The following is a 20,640-nucleotide window of genomic DNA, read 5'->3' on the forward strand; positions in this document are numbered from 1 at the left end:
ATAACATAAAAAAATCATTAAAAAAACAAAATAGCCAACAGTTTGTTTCGACTTATATACATTATTTGATTTATAAATAATACATAACCACTTATATAAGTTTCTTCAGAGCTTTGGTTCATAGACAGACGAAATTCCGTGTGAAACGATGGCTGGATTGCAAAAAAAATTAATTCAAATGCCTATGTACTATGAGCATGAGCGTTAACTTTTCAACTACATAACAATTACAATAAAAAGATCAACAAAATTATAACGGACAAAATAATTACGTAAATAAAATCTACAACTATCGAAATATATATTTCTGTAGATCTCAAATAATATCACTCCAAATTTGTTTAGGTCAAAGACAATCTTTGGCTATTATAATAACATACAACAACAATATATAGGTATATAAATTAAGTATCAGGGTCTTACTTAATCTAGTGTCTGTAATATAACGGGCAAATGAATATAAATGATAATATACTATTATATTGGTAATATATAACAACTCTTCTTTTTTATTTACAGTCATTAATATAAAAAAAATGTTTAAAATAACTAACAAAAAATGTTCTTTATTTATTTAGTTTATCGGAGGGAGAATTCCGTAATAAATATGAAGATAAACTTAGAGAAACAATAATAACAACCTATATTATCCCATAGATATAGAGTTAGGCTATAATAATGGATATCAAAATATTACTAGTTTTTCAGAAGTAACCAGATTTGAAGTTACTTAAATAAGGATTATTCACAGTAACTGACAAGTATATTTTTATGTAATAGAAGGGAGAGTTCAGTAAATAAAATAAAATAAGATAAACAAAAACAAGGATTGAGTACCGATCCTCGATAAAATTTGATTAATATTATCTTTTAGATAAAGGACTATAAATAGTATATATCCAAATTTTATTAATTCTTTCAGAAGTAACAAAATTATATTGTAATAAGAACACAAGTTATAAACTATACAATACTATAATAATTATTATTGTAGTTATTATATTTAGTTAGTAAGTCAAATAAAACTATTCATTTATTATTATCATCATCATCATCATCATCATCAATTAATTGCATGAATGTATTTACACATATAATTATTTAGTATAATGAAGACACCTTATTTGTAATATGTAATTAATATTAAATTATTAATATAATATATTTTACAGTAACTACAAGAATTTGCACAAGAAAGATTCAAAATATCCTGATTTAATTCAAAGCAAAATTAATTTTCCAAATTCTACATTATCATATAGATTAAGATGGTAAAACTTAAAGATGTACATATATACACACACATATATATAGACATATATATATTCACATATTCATATATATATATATATATATATATATATATATATATATATATATATACATATATATATACACAAATACATACATATACATATATATACGTACATATACTTATACACAGATACACAAATATATACATACAAGAAAGATATATAGAAGTATACAACTAATATATATAAATACCTATACAAACCTACACACACACACACACACACACACACACACATATATATATATATATATATATATATATATATATATATATATACATATCTACTACATATGTGGAAAATCGGTATGTGTTTGTTTGTGGCATTGTTAGATAACTCCTCCTACATCGTTTTATTGATTTTGATGAAACTTGACACGTGAGTAGAACACATGTCTGGAAACCTCGTGACATACTTAAATTGTTGAAAAATCGATAATACGGCCCCTGGAAGGGATCTTTATATCTACCTCATAACTAATTTTTGTTTTAAACACTCAAGGGAAATAACCCATAGCACCTGCATTTACAGTTGTTAATTTTCAGCGAAGCGATCAATATTTGATTCTCACGATCAGCGGACCTAATTCTGCATTTCAGTACTTACAGTATTCAACTGCTAAACCTTATTATTGCACTTTCTTGATGCATGTACACTTTCAATGCCCATAACTCCAATAATTCTGCATTTTTCCAGTTAAAATTTTTCGATGACTACATAAAGTTTTGATTCCAGAACGTATTTAATAAGTGTGTCCTGATACAATGAACTCATACTTTGAATGCTTAAAATTCATAAAAATTAAACGAAACTTCTACACCACATTCACTTATACTTATTTTACAAATCATAATATTTATTGCTTATTTACAGTTCATACAACATTTTCATGAAACTAATTGAGTCATCGAATTTAGAAATATTTTAGAGGTTTCATTGTTTATGTTCGATTATTTTGAATATTGATTTTTTTGTGTGTCCAATTTCTAAATTTTTGTCGACAATATCACTTTTATACTTTATTTGACACGTGAGCAGAACTCATGTCTGGAAACCTCATGACATACTTAGATTGTTGAAAAAATCGATAATAGAGCCCCTCCAATGGATCCTTCTATCTACTACGTACTATTAATATTTTATTTAAACAACCCAAGGGAAATATTCCATTTTACTTGCAGTTTTTAGCGCGCGTGTGTGTTTTTGTGTGTGTGTGTGTGGTATAACTTATGTATTCAGAATCGTATGGCTATGATGAGTCGAATTGTTTGTGTAAGTATGGTGTTTCGATGATCTGATGAGCTAGATTTCTTTACTTGCATTAATTTGTGAATACACAATTGTATTGCATAACTCTGAGCATACATATTAGTGAGCACACGTATGCATAATTTCGTCCATATTAAATTAATGCTACACGAAGAAGGATGAAACTTGTGTGGTTAAATAAATTTATACCTTCACCTCTCATTTCTCCTCACTCTATGGGTGCGAATATATATATATATATATATATATAAAGAATGAGATAAAGAAACCAATGACATAAGTAAATTTATATTTTATGTAGAAAGTCTTACATCTGTTTCAGGGAAAATTCAATGTATCCCTTTATCGGAGACGGTAATAGTAGAAGAATGGATTATTACATCTGTATGAGGAGATTTGCAGTAAAAAATGAGACCGATGCGTAGAAGAAAGAACAAAGAAGTACTTGGAGTATAGTTCCATTCCAACAGTAAACACCCAATGTATAGAATCCGTGTGGGTATTTTCCAGAGATAATTATAGTTGCAATGGTGGGTATATATCATATCGTATCCAGTTCCCTCTGTGCGTTGTTTACTTAAAGGACAGTGTCCGAAGTGAGTGTCTTTAGGGTTTGGTTGACTCCATTACCCTTCGTAACCTTTATATATATATATATATATATATATATATATATATATATATATATATATATATATATATATATATATATGAGGTATCGGTATCCAAACTACCCAAGATGGTAGATAAGGCTATATAAGTACTACGGGAGGACCGTAGTTAGACCCTCGGTTCGATAATAATACAAGTCTAATGCGGATCTTCTGTGAGCATGTATATGTTAAATAAAATGAGACAACAAAGCCAAGGCTGTGTGGAATTTATAGGACATTTATAAAGGGAAAGGTAGTCTTACAACTCTTTCTGGGATATTAGGGATATCCCTTCATCAGAGGCGGTATGAGAGAGTTAATAGAAAGAAATAGTAGAGTTCAATATAATGAGATATTTTGGGAAAGGATGAATATAGAAAGTATAAAGGGAACTTTTATTCTCTTATTTCCCTTTATACTTCTTATATCTATCCTTTCCCAAAATAACTCCTTATACTGAACTCTACTATTTCCCTCTAGTTAACTCTCTCATATCGTCTCTGATGAAGGGATATCCCTAATATCCCAGAAACAGCTGTAAGACTACCTTTCCTTTTATAAATGTCCTATAAACTCCACACAGCTTTGGTTTTGTTGTCTCATTTTATTTAACACACACATTATATATATGTGCAAGTGGAACTTGTGGAAATTCCACCGAAAAAAATAATATGAGCTATTTAAGAAAGAAAGGGTGATTTGCATTTTTATTGTATATAAAACTCATTAGGATAAATGATTCAAAAATATACAATAACAATATATATAATACTTAATACGCATATCATTCGTTTGAATTTAATTCTATTATATCTGCAAGATCAATATATAATTGCATATTCTTTATTACGCAATATTTTATCATAATTACTTTACATTACATACAATTAATGTACACAAAACGATATAGGGAATAAATGTAAATTAAAGAAAATAACATCCATGGCCATTTTGCCAACTTATTTCATCCCCAGTCAAAATAATTTATTATTTGATTTTAGAATTTTCCTATGCTAAATACGTTATATTTCTCTCTATTTCTCTCTATCTCCTCATCTCTCCTTCTTCCTCTCGCTCCCTCTCTCTCTCTCTCTCTGTCTTCTCTCTCTCTCTGTTGCTTCAACAAACTTTTCAACCATGTAAATTCCCTCTTCAATGTCGTTAACATTTCTTTCTTTCTATTTCCCTTCACCTCTCACTTCCACTAACCACGTGACAACCAGTGTAGTGCATCAGTTCGCTATTTGCTACCTTACTCATTCTCCCTCTCTCTCTCTCTTTCTCTCTCTCTCTCTCTCTCTCTCTCTCTCTCTGCGTCACTCTCACTCCATCTCCACCTCTTTCTCTAACAAACTAGAGTGTAACATGTGAACGAATAAACAAGCAGGGTTATATGTGTGTGTGTTCATATACACGTACATACACATATTAAGATAGATAGATAGATAGATAGATAGATAGATAGATAGATAGATAGATAGATAGATAGATAGATAGATAGGAAGATTATAAACTTATCAATAGTGACTTCTCCATCGCTGGATGGTTTGGCTAAATATTGACTGTCAATATATATATTTACCATAGGAATCTATGGGTGATTCAGCAAAATGCTAATGTGAGAATTATAAAATAACGAAGGCGGCAATAAGCAATACAAAACCAGAAAGGAAAAATTCAGTTGTCACTAATTGTGATTGATGGTGCTGGGTAGCACCTACATTTTGCTGAATCTACCATAGATTCATATAGTAAATACAATATACTGACAGTCGGGATTCAATCAAACCATCCAGCAATGGAGTAGTCACTACTGATGAGCTCTAATTTTAAGCGAAACTAGACTAGTGTAGTGATTTTGCTCGCTGTGGGGCGGTATCTCCCCTGTCAGTGTATGGAATTGTGCTTCTTTGTGGCTAAGGGATTTTAACTCTTATTTCTAGGATGTAGGTGGTACTCTGCATGGTCATCCGCAATTAGTGACAATTATGTACGTACGTACGTACGTGTGTGTGTGTGTGTGTGTGTGTGTGTGTGTGTGTGTGTGTGTGTGTGTGTGTGTGTATGCATGTATACGAAAAGACAAGACATGTTACAAATTAGAGCTGACATGAAGTGAATACGTAGAAATAACGATTACACAAAGTACGAGATATGATTAATATTTCCCTCCACCAAGATTGAGTAAAAGCACCCCAAAGCTCTGATCATCTTTATTTATCCTTTCCTTTTCATATAAGAACCAGAAATCTTTCACCTCCAAAGAGGCTATTAACATTTCAACTGCCGGAACCAGCAAGAAAGCACTTGGATTTCGGCTGCGATTTAAATATTAATATATTATTTGAGAAGCAGAAAATCTTACTCGTACGAGCAGCTCATCTCTGATATTCGCTATATATTAAGGAACTAATTCTTTCCATATCTGCACACAGTTGTTTCATATTGTTCATGCCAATTGTTTAGACATTCCATTTCCGCTTTGTTTTCTATACGATGCAATGACTACCATACCATCGTTGGAAGGCACTTTAAACTTTTAAGTCGTCTTTTCATAAGTTTAATCTTTCGGTTTCGATACTTTCTTTTCACTATATGATACTTTATTAATTTATTTTACCTCTTGATGCTCTCTTCAGCTGTTTGTGATTCTCTGCAGAAAAGATGATAGTCCAGATTTCTGCCAAAGCTTCCCTTATCTAGTACTTCGAGGGTACAAAGACGGCCCTTCCTTCTTTGCTTGGACAAAGGCAAATATGTTTTCTTGTCCCTGACTCCCAAAAAGTTTATGGCAAGGTGACGAGGGTAGTTTTATCACAATTTGTTACGCTCATGTTTAAAATTGGACTTTGTCTAAATACATGATTTCAATGCTGAACATAATTTTGACATAACTGCTTCCATCTCTGTATTTCTCGCTCGTCAAGTGGTGATGTGTCCGTGTACGAACATCAGTGTCATTTTTGGCTTGCTGCTACCGCCAATAAAATTGCTAAAAATGTTCATATTTGTGACATTGTTATAAAAATGTCATTTCTTAAATTTTTTTTTTTTTCAAACCTGTAAAAATAAAACCTGCTTCTTTGTCTGCAAACCTGCGTCCATGCAGATAAATGAGAAAATGCTATAATTTTTCCGAGCATAAACCGTATTTCTCCATCTGAACCCTGTCCAAAGAGATTTACAAATTCCGAACGTCTCAATATGCAAATAAAACGCACAAATAATCTATATAGTTGAACATAGTAGAAACCCAGCGTTTTGAAGAGCAACTTGAAAAAAACAAAAACAGCAATAATTTCTAATATAGGCGCCAGACCAACCGTTTGGGAGATAGCATGATATCATCGATACTGAAACTTGAATGACACTTTTTTTTATCGATTCCGATAAAAAATGTCAGGCAAAGGTGGATTTAGTGGACTTTGAACTTAAAGTGTAAAAGTCGAAATAAATATTGGAATGCATTTTTCGATGATCTGACGATACTGCTCGCTCGCAACAACAACAACAACAACAACAACAACAACAACAACAACAACAACAACAACAACAACAACAACAACAACAACAACAACAACAACAACAACAACAACAACAACAACAACAACAACAACAACAACAACAACAACAACAACAACAACAACAACAACAACAACAACAACAACAACAACAACAACAACAACAACAACAACAACAACAACAACAACAACAACAACAACAGCAACAACAACAACAACAACAACAACAACAACAACAACAACAACAACAACAACAACAACAACAACAACAACAACAACAATAATAATAATAATAATAATAATAATAGTAGTAGTAGTAGTAGTAGTAGTAGTAGTAGTAGTAATAATAATAATAATAATAATAATAATAATAATAATAATAATAATAATAATGAACGACTCATGTACTGAGAAGAGCATTATCGCTGTGGAAACAACATCCATTCATGAATTTATTTATTTATTTATTTTTCTAAAATACATATTTTACCTGTGAATTTGCGTGTGTAAACTGGGAATGCATACAATGAACTTCTCTGCCCTAGGTGTACGGAAAACACTCGGCAAGAAATGGAAGAAAATTTGAAGAAAGAAGAGGAAAACAACAACAACATAATAATAATAATAATAATAATAATAATAATAATAATCGTTTCTTTATTAACCCCTGAGGGTTCATATAAAACGATTGCGGACGGTACAGGACAATATAATACGAATAGAGTGGAGTTGAATAATGAACAACAATGACAATTCTAGCAATTAAAATCCCCAAAAGAGTGAAACTTCCAAGGCTTGCTCTTGGAAACCCGACAAAAAATACGATCGCCCTGACCTCTAGGGCAAGTGCCCTCCCCTCTTCATCACCGTCCATCTCGGGGCGCATGTTTAGAGTGAACCCGTTCACTCAGGCCATTAGTGCTACATTCACTCGCCTTTTAATAAAATTACTGGTGGGAGTAGTGCTTCCCTCTCTACCTTCTCTTTCAAAAAAGAAGGCGGGCTGATGATCTTCATGATGGACCCAGCTGATAGCCGGATCCGTCCTACACGCGACAGTAGGTGCTCGACATAAACCCACAAGTCAGCAATACTCGAGCACTGGACGAGGGAGTGCAGAAAGTTTCGTCGTTCTGCGCGCGTCTCGAGCAAGCCCGGCTGACAGCACTTTCATGCTTGTAGTGTTTATCCCGAACCAGTAGCACTGCCAGGAAGTTATTCATAGGAGTTTTTATTTCCTTTTTCCTTTTGTTATTCCTGCCGAATTTTGGCCATTTAGGATCTTCGACACCCCTCTCACCGCAGGACATGTCTGACTGGTTCAAACACAGAAGGGGCGTGTCTTGCGAAGATTTTTGCTGTTCTGTTAATAATAAAGTTCTTGTTTTGAGGGGTTGTGATGCTATTGTTTTTGCTGCTGTCTGGTATGCAGAAGCCATAGATGTTCGTGGGATCTCTGTTCTGTTTGCAGTTATTACTTCCACTGTTGTTCTTGTTGTTGCTGTTGTAGTGGTCACCTACCTCTACTGGTGCTCTTGCTGTTGTTGTTGCTGTGGTAGTAGTGTCAGCCAAAGTAGGGGGAGGGGTTTCTTCTTTCTTTTATTGTGGATAGAAGACCTTTAGATGATTTGTGTCCCCACATAGATGACGCTTCAGCTTTTTACCATCAGCTGTCACATGGAAGTTGGTGCCATCTGGTAAATTTATGATGTCCGGAATTGTTTCTAAACATTCGTTATCCATTTTCACCCACAACTCTAAGCCTTGCCCCAACCAATTTCGTTTATGCAGTTTCCGCACCTGTAGGATGTTTGTGTTGCGTTCTATGTCTAGGAGGACAGCTTTCGCCAACCAGTAGATGTCTGTTTCTGGTGACACCGCTAGTTTTTATTTTTGCTACTCTACGACCCAGGTATATGGGTACCAGAAGAAGATCCTCAAATTTTATGGTCAATGTGGAGTGCTTCCTTTACTTTATTCATACTTTCTGACACCCTACTCTGAGTAGCATGGATAATAATGACTGGGAAAGGAAGACCTTCCTTTAAGGAAACACGACGCGGTGCAGTAAAATCCGAAAGCAACTGCTATAAGCGGAAATCTAACTGGAGAGGAGCAGAAGTGACGGGTGGTCAAAAGCAACGGAGAAAAGTCATCGATAGCCTATGCTCCATAGAGAGCAAGGGGGTTAAAGAGGTAAGTTCGGTAAACAATAGTTATAATATCGGATGTGTTTCGGCCTTTTTTACGCATCCTTGGTGAAACTCAGACTTCATGCTACTTACCAAATTAATGAATTTACAGACTCGGTGATATTTTTTTTAATTCAACAATAATAACAATTCTTTCCGTTACAGGCACAAGGCCTGAAACTTTGGGGGAGGGAAGCTGGTCGAATATATCGCCCTCAGTGATCGACTGGTATTTATTTTATCGATGAAAGGCAAAGTCAACATTGGCGGAATTTGAATTCAGAATGCATTGATGAAGGAAATGCGTGCGACGATCCTGCCATATCGTCGTCTTAACCCAATGGTTTCAAATTTTGGCACAAGGCCAGTAATTTCGGGGAAAGAGGTAAGATGATTACATCGACTCCAGTGCTCAACTGGTACCTATTTTATCGACCCTGAGAGGATGAAAGGCAAAGTCCACCTCGGCGGAATTTGAACTCAGAAGGTAAAAAGGGAAGAAATACTGCTAAGCATGTTGCCCGGCGTGCTGACGATTCTGTGAGAAATAGGCAAATGGCAAACTCGAACCAGATTTTTTTATTGAGAGTTTGTTGTTTTCCTAGAAGCGGAGGTGTATAAGAAGGGTCATTTGCTGGGGGAAAAAATATATAAGTAATCAGTCTGATACACGCAACATAATGTAGAACTCTTGTAAAATAGCAACGCAAAGAAAAACAGAATCAATATTTACAGAAAAATAACTTCAAAACATTAGAGCGAGAAACATAAATCAAACTATTACAGAACTTCAGATTTAACTCATCCTGAATTAATAAAAAAATATATAAATAAATAAATAAAACTTCAGAAAAATAAAAACTATTCAACCGACATAAATAAACGACTAAAGATTTACGTTTATCACAGATGTTAAGTAGAATAAAAGTACTGCATTATATTTATTTATTTATTTACATTATATAGTTATATATATGTGTGTGTGTGTGTTTGTTTATTTTGCTTTGTAGCTTTTATACGCAAATCGTAAGTAAACGAACAATCGTAGAGTGTACATAAATACACACATTAATAGCATTAAGAATATTGAAATAAATATCTTCTTCAGACAATGGGTGTTTGCAAAACAATTGTGCAGCTAAATGGAGATAACCCTAAATTGACCGCATAAAACACAAGATAAATATTTGAGAAAACACCGATAGCTTCTTCCACAAAAAACCAAAAACAAAAACACATGTACACATATAAATGTATATGTTTGTATATGTGCTGATATATATGTGTTTGTGTGTTGGTGCAGGTGTGTCTGTGTAGTAAGAAGTTTGCTTCCCAAGCACATGATTCCGAGTTCAGATCCTCTGCGTGGCACCTGGCGCAAGTGTCTTCTACTATACCTTCGTGTCAAGCAAAGCCTTGTGAGTGGAGTTGGTGGACGGAAACTGGAAGAAGTCCATCGTATATGTAGTTACTTCCCCGTATCCTAGCGGTTCACCAAAAGAGATCGATGCAATAAGTACCAGGCTTTAAAACAAAATAAGCAGTGAGATCGATTCATTCGACTCAAAACTCTTCAAAACGGTGCCCCAGCATGGCCGCAGTCGAATGACTGAAACAAGTTGAAGAATATATCTGCATACATATTGTATGTATGCATCTTTATATATATATATATATATATATACATATACATATATATGTCTGTGTCTGAGCTAACAAATGTATTGAATGATAGAAGTAATAAGATATTTTTTCGAACGCAGAGTAGCCCTTAGAACAGCAGAAATACTGGATAAATTACCTTTACAAGGAGGAAAAATTTGTCAACAACCAGCCACGGGATTCGAACCCAAATCCCTCAAAGACTCCAGCTGAGTCTTTACTATTAAGCTAAACTGCCCACTGACAAATTCACCGCCACATATATAATGATTTCTACAGAAAATGAAGGAATTCTCGAAAGCAGGAAGCATGTGGAGATATCTTAGAAAATTGGATAAATAGCCGCAGAAGAAGGGAAAAAATGGCCAGCAAGCCTCTGCAGAGAATCGAACCCTGTACCTCTCAAATTTTGAGACCCCTGACAACAAATACCGTCTTTCTATGAGACTAAATACTAACTTTGGGAATGTGAGAACTTTTTTTGTAAACAAGCTTGAAAGCACCAAGAGTGTTTCTGTAGAGTGTCCAGCCGGAATTTGAGAGATACTGAGCTCGATTCTCTGTCGAGGCTTGCTGACCCCTTTTTTTCCGTATTCTAAAAAGTATTTTTACCCGATTTTCTAAACTGTCTTCACAGCCATCCTGCGTTTGAGAATTCCTTTATTTTCTGACGAATACCAACACACTCGGAGCTCCCTCGGTATTTTGTAACCTTACATTTAACTTTCTGTAAATATACTTACAAATATACATACAGGCTTTCTCAGTCATTTGTACTCTGAGTAAGTTTGATCTTTTAATAAACATCTATAAAGGTAGCGAGCTGGCAGAATCGTTAGCACGCCGGATAAAATGCTTAGCGGCATTTTGTCCGTCGTTACTTTCTGAGTTCAAATTCCGCCGAGGTTGACTTTACCTTTCATCCTTTCGGGGTCGATAAAATAAGTACTAGTTGAACATTGGTGGTCGGTGTAATCGACTTAACCCCTTCCCAAAATTGCTGGCCTTGTGTCAAAATTTGAAACCAATATATAAATATCTATATATTTATACTTAATATTAATCGTCTGAAGATCTTCAGTCTGCTTTCTTTCTGTTTACATATATATATATATATATATATATATATATATATATATATGTGTGTGTGTGTGTGTATGTGTGTGTGTGTATGTGTGTGTTGCATATCAAACCCAAGGTGTTATATTTAATTTATTTACCCGCATAATTGCTTGCATATCTGCTCACCTGGCTTCCTCTTATAGCCACTCTTTAACCCGTGGAATTGGTCCCTCGTAAAAGCATTGGAGTATCTATGGATCTCACCTGTCGAATATATATACATACAGATGTATAAATACACATATATGCAGACATATACATTTATCTTTTAAATTTTACATGTATTAATCATTTGACTGCAGCCGTGTTGAGGTACCGTATGTATACATTTAGGCGTAGGAAGGATTCGGAAGTTAAAAACATTTGCTTCGCAATCATGTGGCTTAATGTTTCATTCCATCAGGGCAATTGTTCTCTGTTATTGACTAAGAGCGAAATTTGGCTGCCAAAAACTGTATGGAAGCTTGTCGTGTATGTGTGTGTGTGTGTGTGAGCGTGCATGCACATGTGTGTCTGCTTATGTATTCCATACCTCGTGAATTAGCTGTTCGACAAATAGTTATCGGTAAGTATTAAACAAATACTGGGGGTGATATGAATGTTTGTTGGCAGCGCTTCCGCAAAAGATGAATAGAATATGTGTGTAGGAGGGGGGCTGGAAGGTTGTATATATATATATATATATATATATATATATATATACAGACATGCATTCGCTTGTACGTGTCTGTGTTCAGATGTGAAATTTCATGTTTAATAACTTTACATTCACTAGAGACGTAATGAGAGTAAACATCAGGAAACATAGAGAAACAAATAAGAAACAATTCTCAATACCGTGTTGTTATGAGTGTTTCCTCAGTTATCTTCCCATAATGCATGGTAGTACATAAAAGCCTACAGACTGCAAACACAACCATCGTAATATTAGTATTAGAAATCTAGTGAAGAGAAAGTCAGTCAATACGCTTTGAAATGTAAAGCGAGATAGAGATGCCATAAAAAAAAAAAAATAAACAACTCTCAGACATGACACTGTTACCCCTAAAACAAAAAGTCTTAGAACATAGCAAGTTATGTTGCTAATAATAAAATGAATATAACACCTCGAAAACATACACAAGACCAAACAAACCAAGCGAACTCTATAAACATATCTACAATCAATTCTACAGAAAGCAAGAGACAAAGTAAGAAAAAAACTCCTAGTAAAAGCAAAATATAAGAACGTCAAAAATTGTTTAGAAAACCTAACAGAGAGAATAAAATAAAATTGAAAAAAATATAATGTAACAAGATGGAAGAAAGAAAACATATAACTTAAAATAGCAGCACTCACAAGTGAGAAGAGCGAAGCGTTTTAAAATACAAAAAAGAGCATTAGAAGAAATTGTGCAGAAGTCAAACGGTGAAATAGATATAACCTACGTAAACCACTTAGACTGTGTGCCAGGACAGAGTAGAAAAATATTTGATAAGGAAATAAATAACTAATCACTGTGGAAAATAAACATACAGAAGGAGATTAACCAAAATAGAAAGACTTAATCAATATTAACAGATATATATATATATATATATATATATATATATATATATATATATATATATATGTGTGTGTGTGTGTGTGTGTGTGTGTGTGTGTGTGTGTGTGTGTGTGTGTGTGTGTGTATATATATATATATATAAGACATAAAACGAGGAGGAAGTAAAAGGGTCATGCAAGAAAAACAATTTAAAATTAAAATAAAACAGTAATATTTGGTATTAAGGAATGTCTAAGACAGGTAATTGTCACAAAATCATAACAGATCAAATGAGTAAAAAGGAAAGAGAAACAAAGTATAAAAATGCAAAATGCTTCGCGAAAATATAAAGATAAATTCGTAGAAAACTAATGTAGAAAAATACAGAAATAATATCAAAGGAAGACATTGGAAATGTGTTGGGAACGGACTGTAATAGAGAGATCCAATGGATTATAGAGCAATAAACAAAACAAAAACTCTCTATACAGTAATGGACGTTAATAACAGATGAAGGACTATAAAAAACAAACATCGCTCACTGGGAAAGATACTTGGAAAATTCCAAGGCTTAATAAACACCAAAATGTCTTGCTTAGAAACTGCGCATTATTCGCGGTTGTTCAGCCGAAACATTAAACGCAATAGATGCAGGCATGGCTGTCTGGTTAAGAAGTGAGCTTTGCAACCAAGTGGTTTCTGGTTAGTCTCAGTACGTGGAACCTTGAGTGTCTTCTTTTATAGCTCCAGTGTAGCGATTTCAGTTTACCCACCCATTCAGCTTACTTCTCGGTAACTTAAAATCGCGTTCAGGTTACCAGGAGCGTAACTTGAAATCGATTTCATCCTACCTCGGTTATGGTTTCAGATTCTCCTACTCAAATCTTTCCTCAAATGTTCGTTACCATAGGGAAAATAAAACATTATCAATAAAAGGGAATTCGTCTGTCATCACGTTCTGAGTCCAAATGCCGCCGGAGTCGACTTTGCCTTTCATCCTTTCGGGGGTCGATAAATTAAAGTACCAGTTACGTACTGTAATCGACTGGTCCCCTCCCCGAAAATGTCAGGCCTTGTGCCTGTTCTAGAAAGGATTATTATTAAAGGGAAAAAGCTATGCCGGGTAAAATGCTATGCTGTATTTCGTCTTTCTTTACGTTCTGAGTTCAAATTCCTCCCAAGGTGATTTTACCTTTCATCCTTTCAGGGTCGATAAAATAAGTACCAGTTGAGCACTGGGACCAATGTAATCCAATTATCCCCTCCTCGAAATGGCGGCGGTAGAGTGGCGAGCTGGCAGAATAGTTAGCACGCCGGGCAAAATGCTTCGCGACATTTCGTCCGCCTTGACGATCTGAGTTCAAATTCCGCCGAGGTCTGCTTTACCTTTCATCCTCTCGGGATCGATAAAATAAGCACTAGTTTCGCACGGGAGTTGATGTAATTGACTTACCTTCTCCCCAAATTCCAGACCTTGTGCCTTTAGTAGAAAAGATTTTTATTAAAAGTAGCGGGTTGGCAGAATCGTTATCGTGCTAGAAGAAATACTTTGCGCCAAGGTCGACTAGCATTCCCTTCCCCCTCGAAATGACTGCCCTGCCTGAATTTGAAACTATTATTATTATTATTCAGTAGTTTTATTTTTATAGCGTGCTTTCACTTCACTACCGAGCGCAGCTCTGTGTGCCTTGGGTATGTGCTGTGGTTTGCTGTGATGCTCTTATGGTTACTGTATTATTATTATTGTTGTTGTTGTTGTTGTTGTTGTTGTTGTTGTTGTTGTTGTTGCTGCTGCTGCTGCTGCTGCTGTTGTTGTTGTTGTTGTTGTTGTTGTTGTTCTTGTTGTTGTTGTTGTTGTTGTTGTTGTTGTTGTTGTTGCAGCGAGCAGGCAGAATCGTTAGCACATCAGACGAAATGCTTAGCTATATTTTTATCTTTCGGAGTAATTCAGTTTAATGGAATAATAAAAAAATACAGTGAATCACCATAGAATATACAATTGTTTATTCCCGAGAGAAAGAAAAATTTTGTCTTTCATTGCTACATATGCAATCTAATCTGGAAAATAACCATAGCGAGGGACATTCCACAGTTGAATAAGAACAGTCACAAACAGTGAAAGAAGACATGCACCCAACACCAGAGCTGAAGACACCTCCAAAAGGGGGTGGCCCTGCCACGTCAACACGGTAGAGGAGTAGGGGCCGAAACCGGACGTGGTTCCTCCTGATGATGTCTTGAGCTAACTGGATCCTATAAAGGAGCTGTTGTGGTAGCAGACCACGAAACATGGTTGAAATTCCTGTTATACCTCAATACGCCAAAAGTTTTGTCTTCCAGTCGTGGGGTAAACCAGAGCCACCTTAGCAGCATTGCAGGCTCCCCACGAGCAAATCAACACACTGGGCAGTATAGTATTCATATAGTATTCATAGAAGGTGGCGCGCTGGCAGAAACGTTAGCACGCCGGGCGAAATGCCTAGCGGTATTTCGTCTGCCGTTACGTTCTGAGTTCAAATTCCGCCGAGGTCGACTTCGCCTTTCTTCCTTTCGAGGTCGATAAATTAAGTACCAGTTATGCACTGGGGTCGATGTAATCGACTTGATCCCTTTGTCTGTCCTTGTTTGTCCCCTATATGTTTAGCCCCTTGTGGGTAATAAAGAAATAAGTATAGTATTCATTGACAGCAACCCACAACATACATAGATAAGAATTGGTCCCCTTGATACGTGAGGTCCGTGAGCATCTGCCCGTGTACCCATCCCTTCAAACGATCCTGGAATTGTCGTTAATATCATGTTCATAACTTATATAGATGTAAACCTGCATAGCATACATACATACGTATCGAATTTAACTATTCTCCGTAGATTGAAAAAGTGGTGAACAGCCTTAATCTATTTTCGACCGTTATAGGGGCTTCATCAGAAGTATCTACATCACTTGATCCATTGCAGAAAAAGAAATTACCAATCTGTTTAAGTACACATTAAATCCAGTAGTTCCAGAGTGTTGAAACTAATAATTTGCTTAGTATAAGTGTTTAACTCTTTATTTAATATCACAGACTCGTCAATGGAGAACCCAGCCCACACAGTATCAAGGTATGATATAATATATGTAAAAGTAGACATTATAAACATGTCAAGTTTACTTATTTCTCCATTAGACCTGTACCTTTCACTTTTTCCAATCTTCCTACATTGATTTTTCTTTCAAGAGCTTGGCATTTACATCAGTAAACTCATATTTTGTACACTTTATCTTCTGCTATTAAGTGGTCGCTAATATTTCTCCTCTCCATTATTACGATCAGTCACTTGTATGCTGATATAAGACAAGCAGTGAGCCTATAATGCCGTGACATATTGATCTATAGCAATTTTCCAAAACCAACACCGGCTATCAAGCGGTGGGGAACAAGCAAACACACACACACACACGTGCACGCACATACACTCACTCAAACCTACACTCACTTGTATATGTGTGTGTGTCTTATATATATATACACACACACGTCGTATATATATATATATATATATATATATATATATATATATATATATATATATATATATATATATATATATATATATATATATATATACATATATATATATATACATATATATATGCGTGTGTGTGTGTGTGTGTGTGTGTATACGAAGGTCTTCCACAGTTTTCTTTTAACAAATTTACTAATAAGGCATTGGCCTGTTATTGGTCTGTTATGCCCGTTGTAAAGACCTCAAGCTATTCCCACCGTTTCAATAACCACTCGGGTAACTTGCTCCTGATTTTGAATTAACCCCTGCATTGTTCACATTGATTCCGATAAAATGATAAATTCTAACGCCTCCAACTGAGATTTTTACAGCATTAAACACGTGTAACATTCATGATAGTTAGGAAATCTTAAAATGCGAAAATAATAAGAATATTGGATTTTATACATCCCTTGAACATTTATATCATACCTAGAAAAAGGAAAAAAAAGCCATTTAGCATAAAAGAATTTGAGTCTGTAATTTTTAAAAATAAAAAAAACATGGGTGCTTTCTTTTTTAATGAGAAACTGATTTTGATAAAAACACATACACCTTCAATGTAAACAAAATATATTTAACGGAATGCATTAATACAGTTTAAATGCAAACGAAATGTATTTAGACAAAACAAAATAAATCTATGCTTAAATGCGAATGATATGCGGTTATATACAAAATGAAATATATTTATACACATCAAATGCGAGCGATATACATTTATACACAAACACACGTGTGCCTAATACATGCACATACGCAGAAAAACATTGGCACATACATTAATGATCTTTCTCATTATGTCCCTTGAGAGAAACCTGTCAAGTTTTTCTGGAAGTATTTATAAATTATTTTTATAAATAGTTATTTATGCAAGAAAAATTACATTTGCAATAATAATAATAATAATAATAATCCTTTCTATTATAGGAAGAAGACCTGACTTTTGTAGAGAGGTGCTAATCGATCATATCGACCCCAGTGCTCAATTGGTACTTATTTTATCGACTTCGAAAAAATAAAGGACAAAGTCAACCTCGACGGAATTTGAACTCAGAACGTAAAGATGAACGAATTATAGCTAAGCACTTTGCCCGACGTGCTAACGATTTTGCAAGTTTGCTGTCCTAATAATGATAATAATAATGGTTTCAAATTTTGCCACAAGGGCAGTAATTTTTGGAGGGGAGGAGATGGGTCGATTACATCAACCCCAGTGCTCGAGTGGTAGTTATTTTATCGACTCCGAAAGAATGAAAGGCAAAATCGACTTCGGTGGAATTTGAACTCAGAACGCGTAAAGATGGACGAAATATAGCTAAGCATTTCGTCTGATGTGCTAACGATTCTGCCTGCTCGCTGCTGCAACAACAACAACAACAACAACAACAACAACAACAACAACAACAACAACAACAACAACAACAACAACAACAACAACAACAACAACAACAACAACAACAACAACAACAACAACAACAACAACAACAACAACAACAACAACAACAACAACAACAACAACAACAACAACAACAACAACAACAACAACAACAACAACAACAACAACAACAACAACAACAACAACAACAACAACAACAACAACAACAACAACAACAACAACAACAACAACAACAACAACAACAACAACAACAACAACAACAACAACAACAACAAAGGAGATGTTTTCAGATGTGTTCGTTACTGAGAAGACAAAATTAAGCCGAAACACAACAAAACACTGTCGATCCGCCGACGGTATTACGAGTGCGTTCTGATTTTAACATACAAGCCTCTTTGAGAAGTTTTTCTGGAAACAAAATATTACAGCTAGCATCGTTCCACACTTGTATATACAAGACACATCATTATTCTAACCTAATACTGTTCCAAGTGCGTTTGTTAATTTAAAAGAAAGTAAATTATGCTGGGCAAAATAGACATTGAACCCTGGAGCTGCTAAAAAATAGATGTAGCATGAAAGAAAACTGAAACCTTGGTGATGTAGAAATAATTGACAGTTGGAAACATCTAAATCAATATAAAACAACACAATTGCAAATTGAGTGTGAGTGAGTGTGTGTGTGTGTGTGTGTGTGTGTTTGTAGTACAGTTACTGTTAAGAAAGATTCAAAACACAAGGAGCAAAAATAAAACAGTAATTTATAATATAACATTTGTTATATTCCTCCAATAGTGTAAATTGGCAAGGCGGCGACCTTGCAGTATTGTTTGTATGTCTGATAAAATGATTAGTGACATTTCTTCCGGGGTTTTGCGTCTGGGTTAAAATGCTACTGAAGTCAATTTTGTGTTTTATCCTTTTACTGTACCAGTTGAACACTGGGTTCGATCTACTGATAAAGTCTTGAACAGAAGGGTTAATAGTAGCAACCAGGGACAAACACTTCTAAGTCTGACATTAGCTAAAATGAACCCTCGCTAGCTCAAAATGAAACTCATGAATTATACACGCTGACCACAAGGAGCATTTTGTGAAACAATTAAGCATAGAACCACTTCACAGGGTACTCGTCACTTTCCTGAAACCACAATTATTTCTCACTTCCAAATAGTCCGAGGTCGAAAATGTGAACCTAAGCCACTTGTATTACTTTTTCCTGGCACACTTCTCTTCTTTCCTTTCATTTTTGTCTCTCCGTCGACTTTCCTCTAACATCCGAGAAGGACTGTCCGAAACGTTACACTTTTATCTATAACTTTTACTCATTAAGTATCGACTTGATTATATCAACTGTGACCATTCTTGTTTTTTTGTATTCAATTTGCATTATTCTTATATACATACATACATGCATGCATCCATTCGTACATACATATATACATACATATATACATACATACATACTCTTTTATTCTTTTATTTGTTTCACTCATTTGACTGCGGCCATGCTGGAGCACCACCTTTAGTCGAACACATCGAACCCAGGACTTATTCTTTGTAAACCTAGTACTTATTCTATCAGTCTCTTTTGCCGAAACGCTAAGTTACTGGGACGTAAACACACCACCATCGGTTGATAAGTGATGGTGGGGGGACAAACAGACACACACATACATATACATATAAATATATATATATATATACGACGGGCTTCTTTCAGTTTCCGTCTACCAAATCTACTCACAAGGCTTTGGTCAGCCCGAGGCTATAGTAGAAGACACTCGCCAAGGTGCCACGTAGTGGGACTGAACCCAGAAACATGTGGTTGGTAAGTAAGCTACTTACCACACAGCCACTCCTACGCCTTTCATACATACATACATACATGATGATGGTAGTCCCTCGCTATCTGTGAAAGACGGTTCTGGAATTTCTGGTTGGGGACGACCTGCACAAATGATTTGTTTATTGTAATCAAACGTATATCCTTTACATTCGCTCCCTCCTTCTACTAAATCGACGTTACCTGAACTGGTGCACGGTGTACCACACGTCAAGTGTCGAAACGATCGCAGAGTAACTTGAGGTGAAGTGTTTTGCTCAAGAACACAACCAGGTCCAGGAATTGAAACCACGAACTTTCAATTGTGGGTGCAACGCCCTAACCACCGGGCCATGCACCTTCAACATACATTCATACACACATATACATACATACATACGGACACATACATACATACATACATACATACATACGCACATACATACGTACATACATGCGCACATACATACATTCATACATACATACATACATACGCACATACATACAAACATACATACATACGCACATACATACATACATACATACATACGCACATACATACAAATCTGCATACATACATACATACATACATACATACATACATACATA

Source organism: Octopus bimaculoides, chromosome 1 (genome assembly GCF_046866305.1).
Source record: "Octopus bimaculoides isolate indiv1 chromosome 1, ASM4686630v1, whole genome shotgun sequence".
In the NCBI taxonomy this organism is placed as follows: domain Eukaryota; kingdom Metazoa; phylum Mollusca; class Cephalopoda; order Octopoda; family Octopodidae; genus Octopus; species Octopus bimaculoides.